Source organism: Morone saxatilis, unplaced genomic scaffold, assembly GCF_004916995.1.
Source record: "Morone saxatilis isolate NCDOM2014 unplaced genomic scaffold, NCSU_SB_2.0 Contig14, whole genome shotgun sequence".
NCBI lineage: Eukaryota > Metazoa > Chordata > Actinopteri > Moronidae > Morone > Morone saxatilis.
The window spans coordinates 7,257,633-7,265,526 of NW_023339696.1; positions in this window are offsets into that span (position 1 = coordinate 7,257,633).

A 7,894-nucleotide genomic window follows, 5' to 3' on the forward strand; every position below is an offset into this window, starting at 1 on the left:
TGTGAAATTATGAATTGTTTGGGGTGTGGCTAACTGCAAAAAGAACTTAATCTGTATATTTATTGAAACATATAGCCTTGTGTACTGTATTACCATTGCTGGCTGTTACCCTGTGTGGCTTGGGCCATCACAGGGCCACATGTTCCACTTAAACAAACGTGGGTCAAGCAACACCTGCATCAGAGTCATACATCTTACAACTCTAACCTGTCATCACATGACAGATAGGGTTGGAGAAAATACAGTGGCTGAAACAAGAGGAGAGAGAATGCATAATCTAATAAAGTTTGGGGTTGCACCAATTAAGAAAAAAACACTAAAACTTTAAACTGCTCCAGGCAGGATTTCTAGATAAAAATACACATTTATTATCATCATAAATCACAAAGTGGGGCTCACACAAAGAACTATCAGAGCTCCTCAAACAGATAACATTTCTATCTGAAAGTTATGTTCATGATCACATTAATGTTTAAATGGTAGTTTATAGATGAGGGTTTTTTGGAAATGCTGTGAACACACCACCATCACATGCAGGTTGGATGACATGTAAGTTACATGTTATCACAAAAGGATTTTGCTTAAAGGTCAAAGGGCCAGTAAGAGGAGATGTTAGTAAAATTATAGTGACATTAAAACATTTAAGGGTTATGCCTGTATACAGAAATGTTTCTATAACACTATCCTCTAATTATAGGAGTGAGTGACAGAATGCCAGGAAGACGGTGCAAGTTTAAGTTTAAATCAGACTTCCACAGACAAGAACAAGTGCATGGCATGGTCCCTGTCTGTCATACCAGCTAGATTATCACTGAAAATGTTCTGGAAAAGTCCTGGAAAATGATCTCTAGTGAGGGAACCCTGTCCAAAACTTGCTCTTAAACCAGCCACCAATTAATGGGTTCACATTGTGTGTGAGTAAGGCTGAACAGTTGCTATATTCTGAACCTCTGTCAGGGCTTTCACACTTAAAGTGCAAGTTCAACATTACACAGAGTAAGGCCTTTATTTCCACTGGAGAGAATGGCTGTGCTCGCTGGCAGCTGCGTGAGTCACAGTGTCTAACATAACGCTGTTTTTCTGCCAAGTTTTGTGGCCAAAGTTCAACTAAATTGAAGTAAAAGAAAGTATAATAACTTGCAAAAAAAAAAAATGCCGGGAGCACTTTGGAATGGAAGTTTCTTGTAAAGTTACTACTTGTTTTGTATTGGTTTTGTATCTAAAGTCTTGTCTGAAGTTTTGAGTGAGAAAGCTGCAAAAAGTTATTTGACTCCAAGTAGGCAGACCTCAACAACACATCATTGAAAGGAGATGGACATTTTACTAATATTAATAGAGAAGGTAGTGGAAAATTTAACTCCCACAGTTATGTAAGTTTCTCTTTCAAGACTTTAGGAAAAAATCTCAAGCATTGCAGAAATTTGAAGGAGGATAATTGATACAAGGTAGAACATTAACACTGTAGTCCACAGCATCCTTTCATTTACCCAACCTGTGAAGCCAAATGAAAATGTCCACATTTGTGGAGAATAAAGGTGATTATTATTATTATTATTATTATTATTATTATTATATACAAGAATGTTTGCAGATTTGATTGGCTATTGAGAAGACTGCAAAAAGTTCAGCTCTGGTTTAGCTTGTTGGCTGCTGTCTACAGGAAAAGGATGCTTGGCCGTTACCTGTTGTGGTGTTGTGCTGCACTCAGTTTCAGCACCTGGTACTAGACCAGGTTGAAGATTTCAGATAATGAAGATTTCTGGGAACTGAATTGAAATTCAAACAGTTGCATCTGCATTCCATTTAATGACACCAACACAAAAGTGCCTAATGCAGCATTAAAGTAAAAGGGGCTTACATTAAAACTACATACAGGTAGATACATGCCAGTGATTTTTAATACAGAGAAAGACACATGGCTGAAGCCACTGTCTCCACAGCCATGGGACAGATGGACATAAACACAGGCAGACGGACATACCCACTTATGAGATCAGACATATAAACCTGACAGAGACCCTGACAAGAAAAAACTACATCACCATAAACAGATGGGAACCCTGGATGCAGAGCTGTCTGTCTCTGTCTTTCTCTGTGTTCTCTCTCCTCTCTCTCTCTCTCTGGCAAGGGTTCAGCAGTTTTGTTGAGCAGAGGGAGAAAGTATGGAAGCTGTCAGGGGCCATATGATGCTGCCTCTGCAGTTTACACGTGGAGAAAGAAGGAGAGATTGATGGCAAGGACATGGAGACTCCCAGAGGACAGCGTATCTCATACATATGGTTGGAGGCAGATGTAAAAGAGACAAACCCAAGTGAAACACGTCAATTTATTCTTTAACCCACGTGTTTCTGTACCTGTAGTTTTTGTTAGGTAATGTGTGCTGTGTATGATAAAGGTCAGTTCTGTCTCAACCGCTTGGCTGACCTAGATTCAAAGGGCTCTTTATGTGTTCATGATGTGTGCACGTTTGTGTGTGTGTGTGCCGTCGCGTGCGTGTCTCGGGGGGCAGGGGGTAGGCCTGCCACTGTCTCTGTATAATCCCTCTGGTAGCATTTGGTTTCAAGCATAAGTCAGAGAACAGTCAGGGACTCAGTTTGCAATACGCCTGACCTACATCGGCTGCTCACAGTGTGCTTAAGACGACACATGAAGTCACACTTACTCTATCTTCCTGCAAAATGTCTGCTTTCAAGGGCGCGTATATTTGTGTGTGTGTGTGTGTTGGTCTGCTTAAACAGACTCTCACACGTCTCTCTCTCTCACACACACGCACCGAGGCTCAACAGTTTAGTAATGATGGTAGTTTCACAGAAAATGCTGCTGTCACATTAAGGCAAGGATTAAATTCTCCTTAAGCTTCTCTCACCAGGCTGCCTCTCTCCAGGTGGTTAACAGGAGAGGTATAATCTTCACACACACACACATACACACACACACACAGAGGGTGACAAGAACACAAAAAGAATTACAGGCACTGAAACATAGCGACTCCATGTGCAGAAAAAGGCTCAAAAACGTGGAAAATCAAATCTTGTATATGAATATGTACTGTACACAAATACATCTACACAAGGACAGACACATACACACACACACACACACACACACACACACACACACTTCCCTCATTGTGTGCTATTTGGAGCAATGTGGCAGCAGTAATTAAAGGTGCGACAGCCAGACAGGTAGAGGTGATGATAATGGGCCGCAGCTATTTCGGTTCTCCACTCTCTTGCTCTTCACCTCTCTGTCTTCTCTCTCGCTCTCAGTGTCTCCTGCTCTCATATTTTCTCACTGTCAAACATAAAACTCTGGTCCAGGTGGAAGTAAAACGTCCCTGCACACATGCATAAACACACATGCACGCACTTGTACACACTCATCCCCCTCTTCAACCCTTCCTGAATCCTCCCACACCTTATCTCTCGCCATTTCATTTTTATAAACTGCATTTTCTTTGTTCCCTTTGTGTGTTGAATTGACGTGATGTCAGCGTTTCTTCCAGAAACGTTACGTTCTTCACTCAGTTCCTCTGTGGTGCAGAGGGGGGAAGGTAGACACTAGTTGAGGTTCACAGTGTTAAAAAAAAAAGAGGAGGTTATACCAAGCTTGCTTCTGTCTTCCCTAGATGTGACAAAACAGCCTACCTGCCATACTGGTGGGCAGACAATAAACAACTCTCTGTCCTGCTAGCAAATGCATCGGTACTGGAAACTGAAATAGCTGGTTTGACATGAGATAATCTTATCAAAGTCAAAATCCTCTATTTTAGACCCGTGTTGTGTAAATAAAATGCATAGAAGATGTACCAAAAAAATAGTTTCACGACATTCTTGGATATGACCAATTAAAAGGGCCATGGTGATGAAAAAAAGTGATGAAGTTGGTTTTAGTTCCACCCAGACCAGAGTTTGGTGTTTGACAGTGCTGGTTATTCTGTCGGGGGAGCCGACCCACCTTTGAGTTGAGTGATGGACTATGGTTGTGGTATTGTATTTCCTTGTATTCATGCAGTTATAGATAACTTCTGCTAACCAATGTGGATGAGAAGTCAGAGCTTAGGTGCTCGTACTGTGATCATTATGCTAGTTATAATTATGCTAATTACTTAATATGAAACTGATATCTGATTATAACTTTCATATTTCATAAAATCTGCATTAATTGATGGGGGTTTTTGCAACTTGGCACAGGTTAGAAGGCGTTATGGCGAACATGTTCAAAAAGAGATGCTCATTTACACATCCAGCACTTAAACAGCACGCTTGTTAATCTAATAATGAATAACGGAGCAACATTAGCATCAATTTAGAATTGTGTTTATGTCCACCTGATCAATGTAAACCCAATGTTCACTCTCCTTTAGCTCCGTTTTGTTCACCACCAACTCATGGGGGAAATATCTGGTTGTTCGGATGCTCAATGTTCGACACCAGCTAGTCAATAACTATCTGTCTGATGTTTGGTGCCGAGCAGGTCGTGTACTGTGGGTTTTTAGAGCTTTTTCACTGCAAAAAGCTGCCCACTGTGGGTGAAAATGACACCAGTGAGAGCAATGAGAGTGAACCAAAACAATAAAGTTACTGGCTGAACAACTAAAACAATGAGTTGGCAATGGACCTTTAACACATGGTAAAGTGCTCTGTAGTGCTGAGGGGAGGTGATAATTCTCTGTGAGTTCATCAACGAGCGACACCTTTCCTATTACACGTAGTCATTTGATCCATTGTTAATGTAAAAATATTCATAAGAGCAGCTTTAATTAGATATATTTTATAGATGGTAGCATGACTGTGGAAACTAAATAGAATGAGTCATTGTTTTTTTTTGCACACAAGATGGTTTGTATCATCACTGATCCTTATATTAGTGCAACTGTGCATTTGGCTGCTCCCTTTGTCACTTAAGTCATGCTGTGGTCAAATGAAGCCTGCAGCTAGATGTGGTGTTTTAGCTAATTAGCTAATTAGGCTAATTAAAAAACAACCAGGCCTAATTGTGATGCACCTGAACTCACACTGATATGGATGAGAGGTGTGGACTCAGTAGCTGCTCATTGTAAATTTGATTTAGTTTTTATGTCTTTTTTTATTACCTCTGCAGTGTAGGGGGATTGTTCACTGGGTCATGATGGAGGTTTTCATTTATAAAGCATGTCTTATACACAGAGGTAGATTCAAGGTCCTGTACAGAGTAGTTAAACTAAACTCTACATATTAGCTGAGCTTTCATGTGCATGCTGTAATTTTAAGGCATGAGCAGGGGCAATGTAGGCGTCACATTCATGTAATTTCCTTATGATTGGTTTGTATCCCAGCAGCTCTGTAGAGCTAAGGTGACACAGATGGTCAGTGGGTGGAAACCAGGCCCATTTAATAACTGATTCATTAAAACATAATGAATCAGCAATTCTTCTTTATGACCACAGTGCATTGCTTCTGTTCTCTTTAATATGGCATGCAGGTTTAGCACTGCACTATGACGTTTGCAACTTTGTAAGCGTTTACCCTTAGCCTATGTAACAACAACGCATCAAATACAAGCATACACGTGCATGCTGGCGTGTCTCGTAGTTGTTGTCTGTGCGTGTGTCTGTCCATGTGCTTGCAGCCTTGTTTTACTCATTCACATGTGTATCTGACAGCCGCTGTCAGCATTTTTGTCTGTACACACAGCTGGATCTGAAATCTGCCACTTCACTGTGTGCTTGTGCGTGTCGGTATGAACATTTCATCGCAGCAGGTTTCCATTAGAGCGGTCCAGATTTAGCATATGATCCGTCATCTTGAGGGAGCCTGCTTTGACCTTGAGGATCTGACTAAGAATACATGTTGTACTGTATTCTACTCAGATATTCCTCTCTTCGCCGTTTTTCTGTCAATTCCCCTTTTTTCTTCCTCTATAGGTTTTTTTTCTTCAGGCTTAAAAGGACGCCGCTTCAGTGGGCAGATATTCTTCGCCCTCCATGCTAAGCACAAATTAATTTCACTCCCTCATCCACCATGGAGGTGTCATGATGTTTGGTCTGAAATAACCTGAGCTTTCAGAGGACTGTCACTTCTAATCAAGAACAACAGCAGCTCCCAGTCTCACATAGCTTTTTGCTTTGTGACTGTGGGGGCTTTCACTTCAGTAGTTTGGTTGGCTTAGTCATAACCAAAGACAGAAAATGTAGTCTGTGTGTTTTCAGGTGGACTCTTGGTCCAGTGGCTGTTCGAGGAACTGCAGTTTTTGCTACTTCTTAGTTTTACATTCCAAATAAGCAGAAACAGAAGTTGATTTAACATCTTAATGTTGACAATAGCATGGCAATGTCATTTCAGCAAATCCCCCAAAAGAATATATGATACGTTGTTGTAGGGATTATGGGATACAGCAGACATTACTATAGAGGCACAAAGTCCGCAGAGGTTGGAGGTCGGGGTTGGTTTCTTTAAACAATGACTGTGGTCCTAGTTGTATCCAACTGGTTAATTAATGTATCAGAATCAGAATCAGAATCAGAAATACTTTATTGATCCCGGGGTGAAATTTTTGTTTGTTACAGTTGTTCTACTCACACATGGTAAAGAATAGAAATAATACTTATATTACAATATCTAACACAATATACAGAATAGAAATGAATGTATAGGTATATACATAAGTAAAATTAAAAAATGGTCAGTGACATTGCTGGTGGTGTGTGACTACTGCCGTAGAGCATTACGCACTAGTACTGAGCCAAAGTTATATAGTGCAAGAACAGGCAGTGTGTGAATGACAGAGGCACCCATTCACCCTATTACAACTCAGTGCAGCAAAATGGTTTTGAAGCTGCTATTTTAAGATAGAAAAGTTACATAATGTTGCTATAAAAAGTAAAGATTCCTTAATACAGTAAGTGCCTCATCCTTAAGACTTAACTGTTTCCCCTCGTAGGAGGTAAGTAAATCAAATGTGTGTATTTGTGCACTGCATTTCAGAGTAAATCTCTGTTTACTTTTTGCGTATATTTGTGCATGCATGTGTTTCTGTGTGTTTGCAAGTACTAACATACTTCCACATCACAAGCAGACCCCCGCTGTTCTGCTGAGATGCATCAAAGCATCTGCTGAATTACTTCAGAGTGCCTGATGGCAAAACTCCTTCCGAGCCCGGTCCAAAATTATAGCGTTGGATTTAGGGGCGTGTGTGTGTGTGTGTGTGTGTGTGTGTGTGTTAATGAGTAGCCCTGATCTTACACTTCTTATGCCAGAGGTGAAGCTAAGCAGGCTAGAAAAATTGGGATAACAGGATGTACCAGAGCAAATGATTGCAATTTGTTTGGCTCGGACTTTTAAAATCATTCTCCTCATAAACATCTGCAGAAGAGGAGTTTGTTTTTCTGACCCGGTGGAAAAACACAAGCTGCTCAGTTACACTGACGTCAATCAAAATGGATGAAAACTTGAACTGAGACTTAACACCGCTTTACCTGAAGTGCATTTCAAAGCAGCCAATTAAGCAAACATTCTGAGCAACATAGAGACTTCTAACCCACTTCGGTGCTAGCTGCTTTTAAATCATCATTCAGGCTTTTTGGCCTTTAATGGACAGAGCCAGATAGAGAGAGACAGGAAATGGATGGAATGGAAATCAAGCTATTTGGGGCTTTCAAGTGTATACAACAATATCACTGACTGTGCATTATTGTGTAAAAATGCAGATTTGAGACACACGCACACACACCCACACCCACACTCTTTTGTTATGGGTTTCAGTGGGAGGCCTGGGATGCCCACTGTGGCATAGATGTTAGCCTGACATCCTCTGCTCCCCTCCATTAGTAGCTAGAGAGTTGTTATCAACCAAACATCCGCCTCCCTCACATGCCACCCATATCCTGGTCTGGCAAGGGTGTGTGTGTGTGTGT